This window comes from Heterodontus francisci, unplaced genomic scaffold (genome assembly GCF_036365525.1).
Source record: "Heterodontus francisci isolate sHetFra1 unplaced genomic scaffold, sHetFra1.hap1 HAP1_SCAFFOLD_43, whole genome shotgun sequence".
Lineage (NCBI taxonomy): Eukaryota > Metazoa > Chordata > Chondrichthyes > Heterodontiformes > Heterodontidae > Heterodontus > Heterodontus francisci.
Window position 1 is genome coordinate 22,134,613 of NW_027141852.1, and position 25,409 is coordinate 22,160,021.

Sequence of the window (25,409 nt, forward strand, 5' to 3'; positions counted from 1 at the left end):
TAACAAATAGATTTGATTGGAATGTTGAAATTTTGATTGGAATGGATAAAACACCAGAAACAGCAGATTAAAGTGGGATTCTCATCATTATATTGATCTGGGACAGAAAAGAGAAACTGATGGAAAGAAGAGAAGAAGGAAGAAAAGAAAGGAGGGAACTGTTCAATTTTTTCAGTTTTTTCACTCGCCCATCAAAGCTGATAAAAAAAGTTGCAAATAACAGAGAATTTCACCAAAAAGGGAGATTAAATGTTGCTGAAACCCTGGATCGAAGGATGCCCCAACAGATCACCTGTTTCGCTGTCTCCTCACTCGGGGATTTCAATCAGTGAGCAATATTATTCTCTACTTTTTTTGTTAATTGGTCTCAGAACTGTCACTTGGAATTAATATCTGTGTTCCGACTCCTGAATAATAAAATTGTGAGTTTCTCGATATTTTCTGTACACAGTTCCTGCTGAAAGAACTAAGAACTCTTTTCTCATTTACACAATACTCTAAACACACTCATCAAGGCTGCTAAGCTAGCATCTTTGGTGCTGCTTTCTCTTCTCCCAAACTTCATTTCATGTGACTGTTCCATCATCACTCAGACAGTGGGAGGGGTTGATCCCACTATCTTCAGCATTAACCCTTTACATCCTTATACCACACTGTCTGTCCAAAAAAAATGGGTGGAGGGAGCTTCCTTCATTTATCAAAACACCAACAGCAGCACAGTGGCGCAATGGTTAGCACCGCAGCCTCACAGCTCCAGCGACCAGGATTCAGTTCTGGGTACTGCCTGTGTGGAGTTTGTAAGTTCTCCCTGTGTCTGTTTGGGTTTCCGCCGGGTGCTCTGGTTTCCTTCCACCTCCAAAAGACTTGCAGGTTGATAGGTAAATTGGCCATTGGAAATTGTTCCTTCGTGTCGGTACATGGTTGGAGAATGGTGGGGATGTGGTAGAGAATATGGGATTAATGTAGGATTAGTATAAATGGGTGGTTGCTGGTTGGCACAGATTCGGTGGGCCGAAGGGCCTGTTTCAGTGCTGTATCTCTAAATAAGAAAAGTAAAATAAAAGCTACCAGTCGTAAATCAACTCAAACCCATTAGAGAGATAGAGGGAGACGGTCAGAGAACTTCCTGCATCCAGTCCTGACCCTGTCACACTCAGCAGCTTCTCACCCAGACCCCACTCTCATCAACACTGAACATTGTTACCGAGACCCTTCAAATACTGTTTATAAAAGGTAGAAAAATTCAAACTTCATCACAGCTAGATTGAATAGAACAAAGTTTAATATCTTCTCGTCGTCACTCTGTAACCACAAGAGACAGTCCTTAAATCAGTAGCATAAATTATCAGCTGGAAGAATGTTTGTCATTGGGTTGAATCATTTCTGTGTGAGGAATGTTCCGGCATCAGAAACCAGGGGAACGTGTTGACTGAGCTGTGTCTTCATCTCTTCTGGACTGTTCACCCTTCATTCTGCTCTGATTCACTTTCCCAAAGCGGATCTACAGATTCTCAAATCCAGAGACTGGGTTTTCTTATTTTGTTCCTTTTGATTCTTCTTGCTCCTGAATGATAATATATTCCAAACTCGGATGAACCTTTCCCTGTGTCCCGGTCTCGGTTAAAAGCGACAAATAACGGCACCAACATTCTGAAACATACAACACGGTCACATTCTGCTTCAGTGAGATTAATGCTGAGGCAGTTTCCGTGTCGAATGCGATTGTGAACAAATTTATCTCGAGGAAATTGTAAGTGATCAAGTATTTGCACTGAATTTCTGTGCAAGAAGGGACAGTTTCAAACAGCCATTCCCAAATCACTTCCTTCACAAAGACAAAGACTGTGCTGTCTTAACGTGTGACTCAACTTCACAAACAAATTTGAACTCGAAGTTCAGGAGAAGACAGAGATGTGAATGATTGACAGCGTAATCTTTAAATCATAATTTTCCGTTTCTTCGTTGAAGTGAGGCTCAACCCTAATCCACTAGAGATCGCGGAAAGCTACAAACTTGGATCCAGAAAACAGAAAAGTAGTGAAACAGTTGGTGAGTACATTGTGACACTGAAGAATTTATCACCATGTTGCAACATTGACACATTCTTAGACCGTACATTATGAGACAGATTTGTGCTTATATTGGTGGATGAGGAAAGATACGAAACACACAAAATCCCAATTTGAGCTAGAGTGTAAGATTGCTCTTTCCACGGAGATAGCATGAAAGAATGCTCGTGAATTTCGTCCTGCGCCAGTGACAGTAACACACTTCAGAGGAACTTAAATACACTGGTAAAATGGGCTTTCACACAACAGATAAAATTTTACACAGAGAATTGTGAAGTGATACAGTTTGGGAGGAAGAATGAGACAATGTACACCAATCTTTTTTGATCAAGGTTTGAAAAGGTTGCTAAGAGCAAACAAGACACTTGGCTTTATTAATAGAGGCATAGAGTAAAAGCAAATAAGTTATGCTAAACCTTTATAAAACAGTGGGGCTGAATGGCCTACTCCTGTACCTCCACGGAAAGCTTCCACTCCAGGCTCGGACACCCTCTTCAGGATCACTCTCCATACATCCCGTCACTCCACGCACGGATATCTCCTTCGGGATCATATCACAGATCCACAGTCCTGCCACATTCAGTCGTGAATGGTGGTGGATAATTAAATAACTAACAAGATGAGGAGGCTCCAAAAACATTCACATCCTCAATGATGGTGGTGCTGAGCACGTCAGTGCAAAAGATGAAGCTGAAGCATTTGCAACCATCTTCAGTCAGAAATATTAAGTGGATTTGATCTGTGCTAATTTCAGCTCCTCATGCTCGCTGGTGCCTTGGTTCTCTGGTGCTAATTTCAGAGTAAATCATGCAGCTTGACAATTGGAGCCAAAGAAAAAGACACAGGAGAGGTTGAAAGTGCCAAAACCTGGGATTGAACCAAGAACTGTTTAACTGTTCGTGCAGCACGAACTCAACAAAGCTATTTCAACAGCACACAAAAGCCACCATTCTGTCACTGCTTTGGAAGACAATATATACATTAAAGTGTTTGTAAAAAGTTACAGAACACAACATGTGAGTAATATTCCCCATTGTTTTCTCAGTACTTTTGGACTGTGAAGTGGGAGACAACCAGAAGTCCCACTGTGCCACACTGACCCTGAGCAGAGAGATTCTGGAGAGAGGTAAGAGTCCTGAATCAAGGAAAGACTTTCTGACACAATAAAAGCAAAATACTGCAGATGCTGGAAATCTGAAATAAAAACAAAAAGTGCTGGAAATACTCAATAGCTCTGGCAGCATCTGTGGTGAGAGAAACAGAGTTAACGTTTCTGGTCTGTGACCTTTCATCAGAACTGACACAGGTTAGAAAAGAATTAGGTTTTAAACAAGTGAAGGGGAGGGGCATGTGAGAGAGCAGAGGGCAGGAGAGATTAAATAACAAAGCTGTCCTGGGACAAAGGCAAAGAGTGTGTTAATGCTTGTGGTTGCCTGACACCAGTCATGCTCTGATGTTATTGAACACAATGTTCAATCCACAAGGCTGTAGAGTGCCGAATCAAAAGGTCAGGTGCTGCTCCTCGAGCTTGGGTTGATTTTCACTGGAACACTGGAACATGCCAAAGACAGAAATGTTGACATGAGAGCAGGGGGGACTGTTGAAATGACAAGCAACCAGAAGCTCAGGATCATGCTTTCGGCCTGAGCAGAGGTGTTCCATCTAATTTGCGTTTGGTCTCCCCAGTTTAGAGGAGACCGCATTGTGAGCAGTGAATACAGTATACATAATTGAAAGAAGTACAAGTAAATTGCTGCTTCACCTAAAAGGAGTGTTTGGGGCTTTAGATAATGAGCAGAGAGGAGGGAAAAGGGCAGGTATTATATCTCCTGCGATTGCATGGGATGGTGCCTTGGGAAGGGGACGAGGTATTGGGGGTAATGGAGGAGTGGACCAGGGTGTCGCGGAGGGAACAATCCCTTCGGAATGCTGACAGGGGATGGAAGGATGCGTTTGGTGGTGGCATCACGCTGGAGGTGGCGGAAATGGTGGAGGATGATCCTTTGGATGTGGAGGCAGGTGGGGTGGAAAGTGAGGACAAGGGGAACCCTGTCGCAGTTCTGGGAGGGAGGGGAAGGGGGAAGGCAGAGGTTGAGAGTCCTGTCAATTACACTGGGAGGGGGCGGGGTGGGAGTAGTTGAAATCTGCTGATGTTGTTGAATTTAATTTCAAACACTCCTTGAACTCTCTGCTGATGAAGACTGAAAAAGGGAAGAACAACCACACAACAAGGGTCTCAAATCCAAGACCCTGAGATTAAAAGTCTCATGCTCTACCAACTGAGCTAACAAGGCCTGATACAGTACTTCTACTCTGTCTGTTATTGGACGGATGCAGCTGTTGGCTCCATCCCAAGGGCGGGAATTTGTTCCAACAACTATGAAGCAGCTTCCTATCAATTCCTCAGATTATCAGTAAATCCACTTCCAGAAGCCCCAAAGTGTGATATATTCCTCTCACTCATCAATAATAAAACTGAAATCTTTTTACCTTCCAAATTCTGCCATCCATTTTGTCAGTATTTATTTCTCTCTCCTTTTTATTTAGTTCATGCATTTCTTCAGAATTTTTTTTTCAATTACATCTGAGGGAAGAAATGAACAGATCTGGCAGCTCAAAACTGGGCATCCATGAGGCACTGTGGGTCATCAGCAGCAGCAGAATTGTATTTAAACACAATATGTTACCTCATGGCCTGGCATATCCCTCACTCTACCATTACCATCAAGCCAAGGGAGCAATAGTGGTTCAATGAAGTGTGCAGGAGGGCATGTCAGGAACAGCACCAAGCAGACCTAAAAATGAGTGAAGCTACAACACAGGATTACTTGCATGTCATATAGTGGAAGCAGCATGCAATAGACAAAGCTGAGTGATCTCACAACCAACAGATCAGATCAAAGCTCTGCCGTCCTGCCACATCCAGTCCTGAATGGTGGTGGACAATTAAACAATTAACAGGAGGACGAGGCTCCACAAATATCCCCATCCTTAATGATAAGGGAGACCAGTATATCAGTGCAAAATACAAGGTTGAATCATTTGCAACCATCTTCAGCCAGAAGTGCCAAGTAGATGATCAATCTCGGCCTCCTCCTGAGGTCCCCAGCATCACAGGTGCCAATCTTCAGCTAAATCCACTTCACTCCACATGATATCAAGAAATGGCTGAAGGCTCTGGATACTGACAACATCCTGGCTGCAGTGCTAAAGACTTGTGCTCCAGAACTAGCCACACCGCCCGCCAAGCTACAACACTGGCATCTACCCAGCAATGTGGAAAATTGCCCAGGTATGTTCTGTATACAAAAGGCAGGACAAATCCAACCCAGTCAATTCCTGCCCGATCAGCCTCCTCTTGATCATCAGTAAAGTGATGGAAGGTGTCGTTGACAGTGCTATCAAGCAGCACTTACACAGCCATAACCTACTCACCAATGCTCATTTTGGGTTCCGCCAGGGCCACTTAGTTCCTGACCTCATTATGGCCTTGGCCCAAATATGGACAGAAGAGCTGTATTCGGGAGGTGAGATGAGGTGACAGTGACTGCTCTTGCCAAGGGCATCAAGGAGCCCTTGCAAAATTGAAGTCAATGGCAATCACGGAGAAAAATCTCCACTGGTTGGAGTCATACCTTGCGCAAAGGAATATGGTGCTGGTTGTTGGTGGCCAATCATCTCAGTACCAGACATCGCTCAGGAGTTCCTCAGGGTAGTGTCCTCGGCCCCAACCGTCTTCAGTTGCTTCATCAAAGAACAAACAAAGAACCAAGAAAATTACAGCACAGGAACAGGCCCTTCGGCCCTCCAAGCCTGCGCCGATCCAGATCCTCTATCTAAACATGTCGCCTATTTTCTAAGGGTCTGTATCTCTTTTCTTCCTGCCCATTCATGTATCTGTCTAGAATCAATAAACTTCCTTCCATCATAAGGTCAGAAGTGGAAATGTTCACTGATAATTGCAAAATGTTCAGTTGCATTAGTAACTCCTCAGATACTGATGCAGTCCGTGTCCACATGTAGAGAGACCTGGGCAAGATTGGGCTTGGACTGATAAGTGGCAAGTAACATGCACGCCACAAAAATGCCAGGCAATGACCATTTCCAACAAGAGTGAATCTAACCATCTCCCCTTGACAGGCAATGACATTACCATTGCTGAATCCTTCACAATCAACATCCGGGGGGTTACCAATGAGCAGAAACTGAATTGGATCAGTCATATAAATACCGTAGCTACAAGAGCAGGTCAGAATCTGGGAATTCTGCTGCAAGTAACTCACCTCCTGTCCACCATCTACAAGGCACAAGTCAGGAGTGTGATGTAATACTCCCCACTTGCCTGGATGAGTGGAGCTCCAACAACACCAAAGAAACTCAACACCATCCAGGACAAAGCAGATCACTTGATCAGCACTCCATCCACTACTTTAAATATTCACTTCCTGCACCACCAGTGAACAGTGGCAGCAGTGTGTACCATCTACAAGATGCACTGCAGCAACTCACCAAGCCTCCTTCGACAGCACCTTCCAAACCCCCAACCTCGACCACCTAGAAGGACATTGGATGAATGGGAACACCACCATCTGCAAGCTCCCCTCCAAGTTACACACTGTCCTGACTGGGAACTATATCACCATTCCTTCACTGTCACTGGATCAAAATCTTGGAACTCCCTTCCTAACAGCACTGTGGGTTTACGTACAACACATGGACTGCAGCAGCTCCAAAAAGGCAGCTCACCACCACCTTCTCAAGGGCAATTAAGGATGGACAATAAAGGCTGCGTTTGCTGACAACGCAACCACTAGGTGGCACAACTCGCTTTCTCCCCCTGCTTTGCACCGGCCGCTTCCACCCTCCATAGTCGCTCGCTCCAGACCTCGCTGCTCCACCCCCCCCTACTTCCCTGGCCGATTGTCTCCCGATCATGTCACCCCATTCTCCAGTCGTTCGCTCACTCCCCACCCCACCCTCCCCTCCAGCCACTAGCTCTAGGCTGCGCTGCTTCCCTTCTCTCGGCCACTTGCTCCCACGTTTGTCCAGTCTCCACGCGCCGCCCGAAGAAGCAAGGTGGGCTGCAAAGTGTGACGTAGGAGTGAGTAGAGAGTGGCCTAGAGGAGGGAAGTGGCATGGCCTAGAGCTGGCGGCTGGAGCGGGGGTTGGGGGGCAGAGAGCAAGCGGCCATAGAGCTGGATGACGCGAGTGGGGAACAATTGTCCAGGGGAGCATCGAGGTGTACAGCGAGCGGCTGAGGGGAGGAAGCGTCGAGGCCTGGAGCGAGTTGCCGACGGGGGAGAGCTCCAGCCTCAAAGTCTCCTATTCAGCCGCTTCCTCCAGCTGAGTGAGGGGCTGGATACCTGATGACGCTTTAGCGCACATGTGCGAAGATGGACCAAGCGCGGATATGCGATGATGTTGGCGCTGCGCAATGACATCATCCTCCACATGTGCCACTTAATCCTGGCAAGATGTAGCTGTGCCTATGCACAGCTTGGCACAGTCCGATGATGTCAGCGGGCCGCTCCATTGACAGGAATCACATTGTATCAGCAGTGCCCACATCCCATGAAAGAATAAAAAAGAGATTTACCACAATGGTAGCAGGGTGAGGGATTTCAGTTATGTGGAGAGATTGGAGAAGCTGGGGTTGTTCTCCTTGCAGCAGAGAAAACTCAGAAAAGATTTGAAACATTTGTTCAAAGTCATGAAGTTCTTCAATAGTTTAAATCAGGAGAAACTGTTTCCAGTGGTAAAAGGGTCAGTAAGCAGAGGACACAGATATCAGGTGATTGGCAGAAGAACCAGAGGTGACATGAAGAACCATTGTTTACAAAGCAATGTGTTGTGATAAAGAAAGAAAAGACTTGAATTTATATAGCACCTTTCAAGACCACTGGACATATCAAAGCACTTTGTAGACAATGAAATACTTTTGAAGTGTAATCACTGTTGTAATGTCAGAAATGCAGCGGCTAATATCCACAAACAGCAATGTGATAATGACCAACTGATCTGATTGAGGGGCAAATATTGATCACAACACCAGGGAGAATTGCTCTTCACTTGTTTGACATTGCAGCATGGGATCTTTTACATTCACCCAAACATGCAGACCAGGTCTTGGTTTAACATCACACCTGAAAGGCAGCACCTTCAACACCCTCAGTGCTGCACTGGAGTGTCAGCTGTGAAATCTGAACCCAGAAGCTTGTGATTTCGAGGTGAGTGTGACCAACTGAGCCACAGCTTTTACCTGAGTCTCAATCCTTCTCCCAACAATTTCTATCGGGTCTGTCACGACCCCTCATGATTGTGAACACCTCTATCAAATCTCCTCTCTGAAGAGAACAACCCCAGCATCTCCAACCTATCCACATAACTGAAATCCTAACCACATGTTGCAGAAATCGAGTTTTCCTCAAGTTCCTTCTGGTTTTGTGAGTCACCTTAAATCTATAACCTTCGGTTATTGACCTTTCAGCAGTTAGAAACAGTTCCTCAGTATTTACTCTCCCTCAAACCTTCAAGGCAGCTCTGCAAAGTAACTGAAAATCAAGTTGTCAGAAGTGGAATTTAAACACATGCCTCCAGTGAAAGCTGCAACCTGAACAGAGAAGCTGAAACGGCTCAGTCACCTCAACTGTTCAGACCTTTTTGACCTCGTCCTCACTTCTGTACTTTGAAAGGTTCACTCAGTTCAGGAACTTGTTCAATGTTGCTGGAATGCTCAGTGACTGGGATATTAACTCCCCCGGGTTTTCCTGAGCTTGTTCTCGGTGTATGGGGATGTTTATCCTGGGCTGTGGAATCTTGCGTCCCTGTAATGGACATTAACCCACTGATTGAATCTGTATTCACTGCTTTCCACTGGTGCTGGGTAATTGCAGAGTGTGGGGCCGGAATGTTGCTGCTTGTCCCGGCCTCACTCACTCTGGGAAAGAGTGAATAATTGATGCATCTGTTTCTGTATCTGAAATGTGGCTTAGATCTACTGTTATTAACCGAGGCAGCGCTGCAGAAGGATACGTCAATAATCTCTAATTAATCAACTGCAAACAGTCAGAATGTGTAACTTTGAGCAGCGCTTTCTGCACCGTCAGGGCTGGAAAGTTGAGGGAGGGAGAGACACTGTCAGTATCTGAGTGTATACAGCACTGTACAGAGAAAGAGCCAATATACCGGGGCTGAGACACAGTGCAACTTTTCACATTTAATCACAATAATATCCACAGTCAGGAGCTGAAAATGATGAAAAACCGAATAGCAAGAGCAAAATTAAGAAATGTAAGTAATTATAGATTAGCTGATCAGCTTTCACTGTGTTATCTGGTAGTCTACTGTTTTATATTCAATGCTGTCTCCACTGTGGCCAGGGAATGATTTCTTCTCAAAGGCTGAATATTAACAAAACTGCTTGTAATTTAAAATCTTTTAAAAGTAATTCCATGGAGCGAATGGGGCAAAGTCAAATAACTGCACCAATTATAGGAGAGCTGGTTGGTGATGACGTGGATGTGTCTGCAGTATGCAGGACCAGACTGTTTCTATAAATTCACAATGAATGTTCCATCTTTATTTATAACAGTAAAACTGAAAGTGGACAATGGCTATACTGGTTGCAGCAACCTGAAGCTTTAACTCATTAACACCCTACTTTAGGGTAATTTAGAAAGCACAACATGCAGCTCTGTCAGTTAGTATGTTTGTTTGTTAACCCACAATTTGATGGTTCAAGCACATAAAATGGATGAGGCTTTATTAACTTAAACTCTTCTACATCTGCCATATTACTCTTGCTGTTGATTTTTCAAAGATAAGGTTCATCAAGTCTTTCTTGATGAAATCCATGCTGACTGTTTTATTATTTTTCATTTCCATCTGTATTTTCTACTTTGGAGGATTACAGGATATTATCATTTTTTTAATTCATTCATGGGAGGTGGGTGCCGCTGGCTAGGCCAGCATTTATTGTCCATCCCTAATTGCCTTGAGAAGGTGGTGCTGAGCTGCCTTCTTGAACCACTGCAGTCCATGTGCTGCTGTTATGAAGAGAGTTCCAGGATTTTGACCCAGCAACAGTGAAGGAACGGTGATACAGTTACAATTCAGGATGGTGTGTGGCTTGGAGGGGAACTTGCAGGTTGTGGTGTTCCCATGCATCTGCTGCCCTTGTCCTTCTAGGTGATAAAGGTCGCGGGTTTGGAAGGTGCTGTCTCAGGAGCCTTGGCACATTGCTGCAGTGCATCTTGTGGATGGTACACACTGCTGCCACTGTGTGCCAGTGATGGAGGGCATGAATGTTGTAAATGGGGTGCCAATCAAGCGGGCTGCTTTGTCCTGTTGACTTTCTTGAGTATTGTTGGAGCTGCACCCAGCCAGACAAGTGGAGAGTATTCCATCATACCCCTGACTAATGTCCAGGCTTTGGGGAGTCAGGAGGTGAGTTACTTGCCGCAGGATTCCTAGTCTCTGACCTGCTCTTGTAGCCATAATATTTATATGGCTACTGCAGTTCAGTTTCTGCTCAATGGTAACCCCCAGGTTGTTGAGAGTGGGGGATTCAGCGATGGTAATGCCATTGAATGTCAAAGGGAGATGGTTAGATTCTCTCTTGTTTGGGATGGTCATTGTCTGGCAGTTGTGTGGTGAGAATCTTATACATATTTATTGTCGGGTACTCTATTGCACTGTTGAGTGACTACACTTTAAAAGTCCTTCCTTCATTGGCTGTAAAAGGGTTTGCAATGTCCTGTGGTCGTGAAATGCAAGTCTTGCTTTTTACATTGTTATCAGTGTCATTGTGATCAAAAGATAGGATTCATGAGCACAAAGTTTAAATCAATTTTGATTAAAATAATGTAAAAGCATCTATATTTTTGCACTGTACTTAATAATCTCCATCTTCCTATCCTTACCAAGTGCAATGTCTTTGACCCTGAAATTGATTCCACAATCGCAGTCCCTCAGACAATTTCAGCTCAGTTCTGATGAAAGGTCACAGATCTGAAACGTTAACTCTGTCTCTCTCTCCACAGATGCTGCCAGACCTGCTTTGTATTTCCAGCATTTTCTGTTTTTGTTTCAGATTTCCAGTATCAGCAGTATTTTGCTTCTGTGTTACTTTGAAAGTTAAAACTGACCCACCTGTCTACAATTCACACTGGGGTCTCCCATGAAATGATTCTGTATAATGTTGATGTAATGAATACAGACTCCGAACACAGAGCTTCCTGTGGGGAATTGGGGATATAAAAACCAGCAGACTCTGCAGGAATTTCCACTGGGAGCACAAATTCACAAAATCTACCTTTTATATATCGATTCATTTTGATTGTCCTTCTGGAAAATTATTTTGAAACAATTTAAACATCAACCCACAGCTCCATGACTGGGTCAATTATGAGGTCATCCTCTGACAGGTCATATGACAGCTGGAGCCACAAGACATCAGAACCAGATTTGTGACTGGATTAAAACCCGGAATCCTGTCAAAATGGCTTTTCAAATAAAGCTGTTGCTGTTTGAAAACACAGCAGTTAAACTTTCTGCCTGACCATGAGGGGAGCTAGGGACAAATTTACAAAATTAAATCCTTTTACAAAATAGTTCAAAAATCATTCACTGAAAAATCATGTGAGGATTCATATGCAGTAGAGAAACAAGCAGAATACAGAAAGTACAGAGGAGAGCTGAAAAAGGAAATGAGATTAGCAAGAGAATGTATGAGAAAAGATTAGCAGGTCACATAACTGGGAACACTGAAGTCTTTTACCAACATATGGACAGTCAATGAAAGGGTGGGTCAATTAGGAGATCCTGTGGAGGCAGAGGGTGTGGCTGAGGTACTAATTAAGTACATTTCATCTGTCATCACAAAACAAACGGGTGCTGCAAATGTCACAGTAAAGGAGGAGGAAGTGGAGAATTTGGAGGGGATGAAAATAGATAAAGAGGAGACAATTACAAGGTTAGCAGTGCTCACACCTGTCTACAGGTCACCCGCTCCAAATGGGCTGCATCCTGGGTTGCTGAGGGAAGTCAGGGTGGAAATAGCAGAGACTCGAACCACAATCTTTCAATCCTCCTTGAATATGGGAATGATGCCAGAGGACTGGGGGATGGAGGTAAGCTTGGGTAGTTCGATCTCAGTTTAACTTGACCATTTTTATCATGTATCCATTGTCATAACTAACAACGTTAAGAAAGCCATTTTATAATGAACACATGACCAAAGGAACCATTTTGTGTTCAGTACTAACGTTTATATCCTGTATAATTAATGAGTAGCTACCCATCCTGAAACAGATGATTGTAAAAGTAATGAACCTTGATTGAGTTATAATTAATGAATCAATAAACATTTTAGAGAGAATGGGTTTTCATTTAAAGTTAGTTCAATCTAATTACTGTGAGTTTCTGTGTCTGTGTGGGAAAGGACAGTTTCAGCTAAATGTATTCAAACAATGGACCTTTCTCGGACCCCTGATAAAACCAATGGTATGGTACATCGTGACCTTCAAGACTCCAGATTTAATGAACAGGAAACTTGTTTCAGATCAGATTGGGAGACAGTGTGAAACCACTCCATTGTACTCATGTCTGAGATTCTGAGGACAGGTGACTGTTAGTGTAAGACATTATTAAGAACTAATTAAATGTACCTAGCAACAGCTAGGACCAATTATTATTTTACATGGTGGTGTGATGGCCATCCAAGGGTTAAAAGTAGGGATCTTGTAAGGTTTCAGTGTGCAGGAACACTAGAAGATCTCAGGGGTAAAGACTCAGATCATCGACCAAGTTCTCCATCTGACGAGGGATCTAGACTGGACAAACAGGACCGTGACACTCTGAGACCAAGCTCGACCAGTCCCCAGAGCTGTAAAGTTATATTCCCCAAGTTTGTTAAGTATAATTTTACTTTCAATTATTAAGTACTATTTTACTCTCAATAAAAGTTCTGGACTTATTAATCAAGTATCCTGTTGCTTTAATTGGTTAAAGTCATGCCCAAAGTGATTGTCTACAATAGACTTTCCAGAATTAAAAGATAAGTCTGCAAGGGTTGTGAATATTACAGCCCTGTTTAAAAAGAGAGATAAACCCAGGAACTACAGACCAATTAGTCTAATGTCGGTGGTGGGGAAACTTTTAGAGACAATTATCCAAGAGGAAATTAACTGTCACTTGGTAGAACATGGGCTAATAAATGACAGCCAGTACAGATTGGTTAACAGAAGATTGTGTCTGAAATAATTAATGAATTAATTTCTTTGATGAAGTTTCAGAGAGAGTTGACGAGGGTGGTGAGGTTGATGGTACGTGTCTGGACATCAAAATTGTGTTTGAAAAGATATCATGAACTAGATTTGGGGCAGCACAATGACACAGTGGTTGGCACTGCAATCTCACAGCTCTCGCAACCCAGGTTCAGTTCTGGGTACTGCCTGTGCAGAGTTTGCAAGTTCTCCCTGTGACTGTGTGTGTTTCTGCTGGGTGCTCCGGTTTCCTCCCACAAGCAAAGACTGCAGGTTGATAGGTCAATTGGCTGTTGTAAATTGCTCCTAGTGTAGGTAAGAGAATGGTGGGGACGTGGTAGGGAATATGGGATTATGGTGTAGGATTACTATAAATGGGTGGTGGTTGGTCAGCACAGACTCAGTGGGCCGTAGGGCCTGTTTCAGTTTTGCATGTCTCTATGACTTGCTAACAAAATTCAAGCAGATGGGATTAAAGGGGCAGTGGCAGTGTGGATCCAAAATTGGCTGCAGGGTAAAAAGTAGGGTGAATGCTTGTTTTTCAGAATGGAGGGAGTAATACAGTAATGTCCTTGTTGTTGCAATATGTTCAATGTCAGACCCCGAGCTGTCCGAGGAATGGGGCAATTTGTGATGTTCCTGTGGTTGCAATATTTGCAGTGTCTGACCTTGATCTGTCACAGGGACGTGGCATTTATGAGGTCCCTGTGGGGTGCTGTTTGTTTGGTGTATCACACTGACCTGTCCCAGAGAGCGGGAAGGTTGTGATGTCCTTGTGGGTTGCAATCTGTTCAGTGTCTGACTCTGATCTGTACCAGAGATGGGGCAGTGTGTGATATCCTTGTGCATGTCATACAGGCCCACTGGTGTGTGGTTCCATCCTGATGCCAAGAAACAGAGCCCCATCTCTGGGCAAAAAGTCTCACTTCTCAAGTGGTGTCTCGAGAAGACACAGTGGCGCAGTGGTTAGCACCGCAGCCTCATACCTCTAGTGACCCGCGTTCGATTCTGGTTACTGCCTGTGCAGAGTTTACAAGTTCTCCCTGTGACTGCGTGGGTTTCTGCCGGGTGCTCTGGTTTCCTCCCACAGCCAAAGACTTGCAGGTTGATAGGTAAATTGGCCATTGTAAATTTCCCCTCGTGTAGGTAGGTGGTAGGGGAATTGAGGGGATGTGGTAGGAATATGGGATTAATGTAGGATTAGTATAAATGGGTGGTTGATGGTCGGCACAGACTCGGTGGGCTGGAAGGGCCTGTTTCAGTACTGTATCTCTAAATAAATAAATAAGAAGGCTGAGGCAGTAAACCTGGACAGTAAATCCGGAGTGGAGTCCTGGAGGCAGTTACCTGTTACTTATCAGGCAGTTTTCCAGCAACTCCGACAGCAAAACTGGTAACAAACAGTACTGGTTTTTCCTTTCCTTTGGACAATACGAGCAATGCTGAGAGGGGGTCCTGATGCTCAGGGTCTCCATACTGTTTGCCCAGGCCTGTGCCCTAGAGAGGACACTCCAGCTTCGTGGTTAAACATGAGCACAACCCGGGAATAAACAGTTACTGATTATAAGCTCTCATTCAATTGGTGTAGAGTATGAGCGCCAGGGGTTACTTCGGACAGTGGGAGAGCTCTCAGTGTCTCATTGGATAGCTACCATTCACTCCAAGCTGGGCAGCCCCCAGTCAGTTAGGTGCTGTGAAGCCACGACCTGCTTGCTTCAATGGGTGCTTGGAGCTTAGAGAGTCATCTCTCAACAGGCGGATCGATAATCTATGCACCAAGAAAAACAAACTCAACAAAGAAGACACCAGTCCTTCGCATCACGAGCTGGAATGTAAGGACCATGTGTCCTGGCCTTACCGACAACCTTCTGCAGGTTGATGACACACACAAGACAGTTGTGATCGACAAAGAACTCACAAGGCTCAATGTGGACATTGCTGTGCTGCAAGAAACTAGACTCGTTCAAAGTGGATCCCTCAAAGAGAAACACTACACCTTCTTCTGGCAGGGGAAAGCCCAAGAGGCAACTCGTGAGCATGGAGTGGGTTTCACAGTAAAATACACGCCACTTGAGATGAGTGAACCAGCCACAGTAGGCTCAGAGAGACTTCTTACTCTTCACTTGTCAACAAGTGTGGGCCCAGTTAATCTCATGTGCATCTATGTCCCGACACTCACCTCCACCCCAGATGTCAAGGATCAATTCTATGTGACACTTGACACTGCCATCAGTTGAATTCCCAGCACTGAGGGACTGTACCTTCTAGGAGACTTCAACACAAGCTTGGGTACTGACTACACAGCTTTGCCAATGTGCATAGAGCACCAGGGGATTTGCAAGATGAACGAAAATGGACAGAGGTTGCTGGAGCTATGCTGTCACCATGGATTCTGTGTGATGAACAGCTACTTCCAGGTCAAGCTGTGCTACAAGGTGTCCTGGAGACATCTGAGATCATGCCATTGGCACCAGCTAGACCTTATCTTCACCAGACATAACACCCTCAGCAGTGTCCTCATCACTCGCAGCTATCACAGCGCTGACTGTGACACTGACCACTCCCTGGTGTGTAACAAGGTCAGGCTTCAGCCAAGGAAGCTTCATCCATCTATGATGAAAGCTCGTCTTCTGATCAACACTTGCCGAACTACTGATCCAGAAAGGACCCAGGAGTTCCTCAACATCCTCGATCAGGCTCTTTCAGACAACAATGCTCAAGGCCTCAGTGCAGTGTCAAAGTGGAATCATCTGCACACCACCATCTATATCTCTGCACTCACTGTGTATAGGAAAAGAGATGGGAGGAATGCTGACTGGTTTGAGGCTTATTGGACTGAAATGGAGTCAGTTACTGTAACTAAGAGGAGGGCCCTCATGAACTACACACAAGTCCCCAGCAAACAACATCTAAATGCTCTCAGAGCTGCCAGAAACAAGTCTCTGCAAACTGCTCGGCACTGCACCAATCAATACTGTTTAAAACTCTGCTGATGAATCCGGGGATGCTAGAGGGATGTATGAAGGAATGAAGAAAGCAATGGGCCCAGTAGTAACTAAATCAGCACCTTTTGAAGACAAAGAGAGGGGTGATCATCACTGAACCTAACAAGCAGATGGAAAGGTGAGTGGAGCATTATCTTGAACTCTACATAACGGAGAACATTGTCATTGAAGTAGCTCTCAGTGCCATTCCAGACTTCCCTGTCATGGAGGAACTGGACAGTGAGCCCACCATAGTCCAGCTCAACAAGGGCTCAAAACATGCGTGATGCAAACATTGTCACCTTGTACAAAATTAAGGGGGATCGCAGTGACTGCAGCAATTATCGGAGCCAGCTGCTCAGTTCCACTCACCTGCTCGATCCCTTTCCTCCTGCAAGTTCCTTTGCTTCAAGTATCCATCCAATTTCCTTTTCAAATCATTGATTGTCTCTACTTCCACCACACTCGTGGGTCAGGACATTACCACTCACAGCATAAACAAATTCCACCTCACCCAAGGATGGGAAATATTTATATCTTCTATATTTAGCTTATTCTCTATCTCTACGAGAATAGAATGGCAGTCAACATGAAAGGGAACCCAAAAATCTTCGAGCAGTATATAAATAATAAGCAGGTAGTCAGCGGTGAAGTGGGCCCCATTAGGGACAAAGAGGGTAATATATACTTCGAGCTGCAGGGCAATGTTAATCTAGATAATAAGTACCTTGTATCAATGATCACTAAGGAAGTGGAATTTGACAAAATATCAGGAGAAGTGGAGAGTGTAGAGGCAATGGAGAGGGTACAAATTGAGAGAGGGAGGGACTGAAAAGGCTGGTTATGCTTCAGGAAGATATATTACCTGGTCCGGATGGCTTTCATCCCAGATTGCGAAAGGAAATGTGGATGCAGATAACAGAAAGGCTTGCTGTAATCTTCCAATCTTCCCTGGATACGGGGGAGGTGTCAGAGGATTAAACAGTTGCAAATGTGACACCCTTATTCTAGAAAGGGTGTAAGGACAGTCCGGCTAACTACAGGCCAGTTAGATTAACAGCAGTGGTGGGTAAGGTTTTAGAAAGAACAATCAGGGAAAAAATCAACAGTCACTTGTAGAGGTTTGAGTTAATTAAGGAGAGTGAGCATGGATTTATACATGGGAGTTCATGCTTGACTAATCTAGCTGCATTTTTTGATGAACGAACAGAGAAGGTTTATGAAGGGCATGCAGTGGATGTTGTTTCTATGGATTTTATGAAACGACACATAAAAGGGTGATTAACAACATTGAGCTTCATGGAATAGGAGGGTCAGTGTCCAATTGGATCGGAAATTGGCTTAAGGACAGAAAACAGCAAGGCGTAATAAATGATTCATTCTCAGACTGGAAGGTTGTCGACAGTGCTGTTCCCCAAGGGTCACTGCTGGAACCACTGCTTTTTACTTGCGACAGATAAATGACTTGGATCTTGGAATATAGAGTAGAATCTCAAAATATGCCGATAACACCAAACTTGGAGAAGTGGCAAACAGTGAGGATGAAATGAATCACCTGCAACAAGACAGTGATAGGCTAGCAGAATGGGCAGACAGGTGCAGATGGATTTTAATAGTGACTAGTGTGAGGTGATGCATTTTAGCAGAAGGAATAGGGAGAGGCAATATATACTTAATGGCACAGTTCTAAAGAGTTTGCAGGAATAGAGGGACCTGTTCACTGTTGGTACCGGCTTTAATCCAACCCAGGTAAAAATCAGGGTACATTGTGGGCAATGAGCCCAAATTGCTGAACTACAGGTCCCTGTCACTTTAAAGAGTGGGCTGATGCGATTATGATCAGAGGCTCCTTCTAAGCACATTTCTCACCACCACAACTTCCAGATGCTGGTGTTAGTGTGTGCATGCACCAGCAGTTGCAGTGCTGTTCAGACCCTCAATAGCAGTGAAAGTCTCAGAGTTCACCGCTATTGGGGCTGTAAAATCCAGGCCAATATCTCACAGTCCTGTTAGATTTGCTCTCCCTCTGTACAAAATCAAACTCCACACATTGTCTTTCACTCACTCCTGTTTCCAGCCCTGATGGTGCAGAAATCCCCTCTCAAAGGTACACAATCCAGTTGATTTCTGATCAAATACCTCCTTCCTCATTCAATAGAGGAAACAGAGACATGAACAGGAGTCAGGTGCAAGAAAGTTTCACCAACAGAGCAAAGAAAGGCACCAACAAAAGTCACACCTACTTTCCAAATCATTTCACTGGAATATTCTTTCACTTGTTTTGTCGGATGACTGCAATAAATCTGAAAATGAGCACCATGAGGTTTGTGTTCACTAGTCACTTGTTCTCCTGTGTTTGTCTGTCAGGTTTGTAATTCAATTTGTATTGGATATTGAAGAGAATCTCTTTTCAAGATGATTACACATTGTACTGTGTTTAAAGCAACCAACTTGGAAAATGGCAGAAAATGAATGTTTCAATACCTGTGTGACCAGATTCTTCCAATGCTTTTCAACAGCTAGATTGATGATGCTTGCAATCTGTATCCTGTGGAGAATGGGAGAGGAGAATAAAAACATGGTGCATGAACAGGACAGACTGTGTAAAATGGGAGCACAGAAATACTGCCACCTCATTGAAAGTTAATGAGATTTATTCGAAGTCAGACACCTGTCCACAATGAACAAGTGAATACATTAATTGTCCACTTTCAATCTAAATGGGACTGAGGTTCCAACAGAGAAGTTTTCTGGAAAATACCTGCTGCAGTTTTAAAATTGATGAACTGGAACATCTTATACTAACTTTCAAATAACTGTCGTGATTGTATCGTTCCCATAGTGGAGAGAAGGAGTTGTTTATAAATATAAGCAGAAAGACACATTTGTAGATTGGTGAATGAACTTTATCTTTCTGAAATGTATTTGTCCATTGGTTGCAGGTCACTGGAAATTCTTTTTTACATTTCAATTGTAGCAGCAGCAGTTAGCAGCAAAATGTCTGATTAATCAGAGTAGTGGGTCTGGGAAACACTTAAACAGCCGAGACCCTGTAAAACAGAACTCCAAGTAATAGTTTAAATAAGGCACTGAACTGACAGAGCAGTAAAGGCCTGCTCAGGTCAGGAAAAAAAACCCGACACGAACCTGACAGAACCACATTGGACCCGAGCCTGACCCGGCCCGAGTATCTCCATTTATTCCCACGCCCAAACTCACCCGAGCCTAACCCGACCACCGGAATGTTCACTTTATCTACCTCCCGATTCCGAATCTACAGGAAGCTGCAGCATGAGCGCAATGACGTCATAGAGATGCTCACTTGCTCACTGCGCAGACTAAGAGTTTCCCTCCTTCATGACCCGGACTCCCGGCTTTGGTTGGCTTTTCAACTTTTGACACTTATTAAACTCAACTTCCCAGCAAAGTTAAATGTAACACTTACTGTGTGTGTCCGACACGGACTCAGACCAACCTGGACCCAGCCTGACCTGAACCTGACCCAACCTGACCCGAGCCCGAAAGCCAGAACCGGAAGAGCGACCCGACATGACCCGAACCCGACACAGGTCGTCGGGTTCAGGTCGGATTGCAGGCCTTCACAGAGTGGAGGTCAGATGAGGATTGAATTAATTTCAATCACTGAATCTAAACAAGAAGTAAATCTGTCAGGAATGGAACACTTTGCTCTATCGGCGAGCTTGTGGCACAACGGTAGCGCGTCTGACTCCAGATGAGAAGGTTGCGTGTTCAAATCACGTCAGGTTCAGTTGTGTTTTACAGCAGCTCAAGTTCCTGGATTTTATATCAGAAGAGAGTTCGATCCATTGGAATGTTCAGTGAATGTTTGAATTTCAAGATCAACTCTAATAGATTAAAGTCCTGATTTCTGGTTCCGTTCCATTTCCATGCTCAGTTCTTATTTCACACTGTTTTATATCAGAACAATGTTTCAGGGATGTGATGTGTCCATTGTTTGTACAATCGCTCTGTCACCCAGTGTGAGAAATAAAACACAAACCGCCCAGCGTGCGGCTCAAACCCATACCTGGCTCAGTCTATAGGCCGCTTAGTTCAGTTGGTTAGGACGCAGTGTTGATAACAACAAGGCTGTGGATTTGATCCCCATGTGCGCTGTCACATGGTCAGTCAATAATTTGACACATTTTTGTTACACATAAAATCCAACTTTTGGATGCAAACAAGTTTACATAAAATGTCAAAGGGAATTTATTTTGAATAACATCCATTGTATCTTTGCCACTGATCTGGAGTAACACAGAATTCTTTCCAATTATCTTCCGTTTGCTGATAAACGTTGGACTCGTGGCCTGTTCTCGTTAATGGTCACGAGCAACAAAAACAGACAGAGCGAGTCTGACCACCCAGAGATGTGGAAAAGGCTTCAGTTTGGGACAAATGCAGCAAATCAAATGTTCACCCGGCCCCGAAAGATTCAAAAACTGGGGAAAAGGACACAGGGAGATAGAGAATAAGCTAAAGCAGACAAGGTAAATATTTCCCATCCTTGATATCTCTCTATTCCAATCCAACCTTCAGAGTTGGGTAAATAATTTCAGTGTAAAGTGTGCAGCTCAAGAGTGAAAACCAAAGGGTGATGCAGAATAAAGGAGAACTGCCAAAACCCCAGATTGAACCAGGGATCTTCAGTCTAACACACTCCCAACTGAGCTATTTCAGTCTCACAGGCTTGGGATGATAAGTGGCAAGTAACATTCGCACCACACAAGTGCCAGGCAATGAATATCTCCAACAAGAGAGAATCTAACCATCTCCCCTTGACATTCAATAGCATTACAATCACTGAATCCCCCACCATCAACATCATGGAGGTTACCATGGGTAGCCATACAAATAACGTGACTAGAAGAGCAGGTCAGAGGCTTGGAATCCTGAGGTGAGTAATTACAGTGCACCTGTTGGCTCCACCCCAGGGGCTGAATTTGTTCTGTAAACCATGAAGCAGCTTCCTCTCAAATCCCAGGTTTATTAATAAATCCTTTTACAAAAGCCCCAAAGTGTGATATATTCCTCTCACTCATCCATGACTCCTGACTCCCCAAAGCCTGTCCACCATCCACAAGGCACAAGTCAAGAGTGTGATGGAATATTCTCCACTTGCCTGGATGGGTGCAATTCCAACTCAAGAATCTCAACACCGCCAGGACAAAGCAGCCCGCTTGATTGGCACCCCATCTGCAAACATTCACTCCCTCCACCATCGACGCACAGTTGCAGAGTGTGTACCGTCTACAAAATCCACGGCAGCAATGCACCACAACTCCTTAGACAGCACCTTCCAAACCAGTGACCTTTACCACCTAGAAGGGCAAGGGCAGCAAATACAGGGGATACCACCACATGCAAGTTCCCCTCCAAGCCACACACCATCCTGACTTGGAACTATATCGCCGTTCCTTCACTGTCGCTGGGTCAAAATCCTGGAACTCCCTTTCTCACAGCACTGTGGGTGTACCTACCCCACATGGACTGCAATGGTTCAAGAAGGCAGCTCACCACCACCTTCTCATGGGCAATAAATGCTGGCCTAGCCAGCGATGCCCACATCGCATGAATGAATGAATAAAAAAGTGAAGTATCCCTTGTGTCATTGTTTTGGTAGAAAATATAACCCTGGTGGAATTGCCCCTCCCAATCACACCTCACTTCATAGAACATAGAAAATGGAGAAAATTTATGGCACAGACTGAGACCATTTAGCAATCGTGTCTGTGCCAGCTGAAAAAGAGCGATCCAGCCCAATCCCACTTTCCAGGTCTTGGGAATGGGATCTGAACAGATCTCAGAGCTCACATTATGTGAATGTTCTGTTGAAGTATTGGTGAGCTGATATACCAGGGGAGATTCACACTGTTAGACACAGTGTGAAATACATTCAAGTATTTATAAAACATTACAACATGTGAGTAATATTCCCCATTGATTTCTCAGCACTGATGGATTGTGAAGTAGGAGACAGCCAGAAGTCCCAGTGATCCACACTGACCATGAGCTGAGAATGAAATGAGATAAAGTTCAATCTTCAGCAGCGAGATGCTGCAGAGAGGTAAGAGTCCTGAATCAAGGAAAGACTTTCTCATACTGCTGTTGAATCTCATTTCAAACACTCCTTGAACTCTCTGCCGAGGAATTCAGAGCTGGAGAATGGCTGTAAAATCGGCCTAAAAAGGAAATAAAAGACACCCACCGTGAGGCTCAAACTCAAAAACTTGAGATTCAGAGTTTCATGCTTTCATCGACTGAGCTCACTAGGCCTGAGACAGTGTCCCCATCCTGTCTGTTATTGGACGGTGCAGCTGTTGGCTCCACCCCAGGGACTGAATTTGTTCTGTAAACCATGAACCAGCTTCCTCTCAAATCCCAGGTTTATCAGTAAATCCTCTTAAAGAGCCCCAGAGTGTGATATATTCCTCTCACTCAACCAGAATAAAAGTTACATCTTTTGCTCTTTTTACCTTCCAAACATTGACTTCTATTTTTCTCAGCATTTATTTCTCTCTCTTTTTTATATTGTGCATTTCCTAATAAACATTTCATTTCAATTATTTATGAGGGATGAAATGAACAGAAGAGATTTTCTGCAATGGTACCAGGGGTGTGGGACAGAGTGAGTGGTTCGGATCTGGAATACACTGCCTGAGAGTGTGCTGGAGGCAGATTCAATCGTATCTTTCAAAAGGGAATTGGATAAACACCTGAATAGAGAAAATTTGCAGGGTTACAATGAAAGGGCAGAGGAGTGGAATTAGCTGATTTGCTCTTGCAAAGAGCTGTCATGGACATGATAGACTGAATGGTCTCCTTCTGTACTGTAACAATTTGATTCCTTGATTCTAACTCTGTCAAAGTTGTTCTGAACTTGCTCTGCTCCAAGGAGAACAACCCCAGCTTTTCCAGTCTCTGCACATAACTGAAGTTATGAGGAACCATGGGGAACCCACTGTAAACCTTCCTCCAGACAGAAATACAACTGTTCACCACCACACTGTGACCCAGCTGTTCACAATATATATCAATGATTCGGAGGTGGGAACCAAATGTCGTATTTCCAAGTTCGCAGATGACACAAAACTAGGTGGGAATGTGTGTTGTGAGAAAGATGCAAAACAGCTTCAAGGGGATTTGGACAGACTTAGTGAGTGGACAAGAAAGTGGCACATGGAATATAATGTGTAAAAATGTGAGGTTATCCACTTTGGTAGGAGAAACAGATGTGCAGATTATTTCTTAAATGGTAAGAGATTAGAAAGTGTAGATGTACAAAGGGGCCTGGGTGTCCTTGTCAATAAGCGACTGAAAGCTAACATGCAGGTGCAGCAAGCAATTCAGAAGACGAATGATATGTTAGCCTCTATCACAAGACGATTTGAGTACAGGAGTAGTGAAATCTTGCTTCAATTGTATATAACCTTGGTTGGACTGCACTTTGGAATACTGTGTGCAGTTTTGGTCCCCTTACCTGAGGAAGGATATCATTGCCATCGAGGGAGTGCAATGAAGGTTCACCAGACCTGTTCCCGGGATGGCAGGACAGTCCTATGAAGAGAGTTTGGGGAAACTGGGACTGTATTCTCTAGAGTTTCAAAGAATGAGAGGTGATCTCATTGAAACTTACAAAATATTTAAAGGGATAGACAGGGTAGATGAAGTTTTTCCTCCGGTTGAGGAATCTAGAACCAGGGGACACAATTTCAACATAAGGGGAAAGCCAGTTTGGACAGAGACGAGGAGAAATTTCTTTTCTCAGAGGGTTGTGAATCTTTGGAATTCGCTACACCAGAGAGTTGTGGAAGCTCAGTCATTGAGTATGTTTAAAGCAGAGATTGACAGATTTCTAAATACAAATGACATAAGGGATATGGAGATGGTGTGGGAAAAAGGCATTGAAGTGGATGATCAGTCATCATCATATTGAATGGTGGGGTGGTCTCGATGGGCTGAATGGCCTACTCCTGCTTCTATGTTCCTATCAGTCTGCAAACTTCATATCCATGCTGTCATTGTCTCTTTTATTCCATGGGCTTCAGTTTTACTGGCAGTCTAGTATGTGACATCATCAAGAAGGTTTTCAATAAGTCAAATAAGGAGAAATTGTTTCCAGTGGCAAAAGGGTCAGTAACCAGAGGATGTATTTATCAGGTAATTGAGAAAAGAACCAGAGGCGAAATGAGGAATGATTTTTTATACAGTGATGTGTTGTGATCTGGAATGCACTGTCTGATCAGGACTTGAAAGCAGATTCAGTCGTAACTTTGAAAAGCAATTGGGATAAATACTGGAAGGAAAAATGTACAGATGACAGGAAAAAGCTGAGCAGCAGTTCTAATTGGATAACATAACCAAAGAGACAGCACTGACGCAATGGACCAAATGGTCTCCTTCTTTGGGTATCATTCTATGGTTTTATGAACATAATGTTGATACAATTCGCTGAGTTGGAAGGGAAGTGAACCCAGATTCCGGGTATTCTGAACACCAGACCCAAACCAACTGAACAAGCCTGTTGTTTAATCTCTGTTATTCACACCAGCTTCTCCTCGCTCTTTCTGTGTTTCCTGCCTGGTCTGTTCCTCTGACCTTCATTCCTGACACTCTATTGAGAATGGCCAACTCACTGCACCTCTCACTCACACCATCACTCCACCCCTTCACCCACTTCCAAACCTCTCTGTTGAACAGCAACTCACATCTGCTCCTCTGCTCCATTAATATAACAGGAAAACATTTTCAAACAGACATTTCCAGACAGTGAACGTTCCAGTAAGACAAGGTAAAGAGCAGATTCATTCACTTTGAACACAGAGAGAGCAGCTCTCCCTGTTCAGGCTAAGGTGCAGATGTAGTTTCACTCCCATTAGTCTTAGAGACATGGGCCAGAATTTTAAGGGACCTTTGGAGACGGGAATGGAGGCTGGGGAGGTGGAGGGGGGGTGTATAAAATAGGGATGGAAGACGTCGGACCGGATTTTTCTGTCGGCGGCTGACATGGAGGGCAGACTTCGCACATCCACACGGCAAGAAGGCATTTAAAGTATTTATGAGTCCAATTG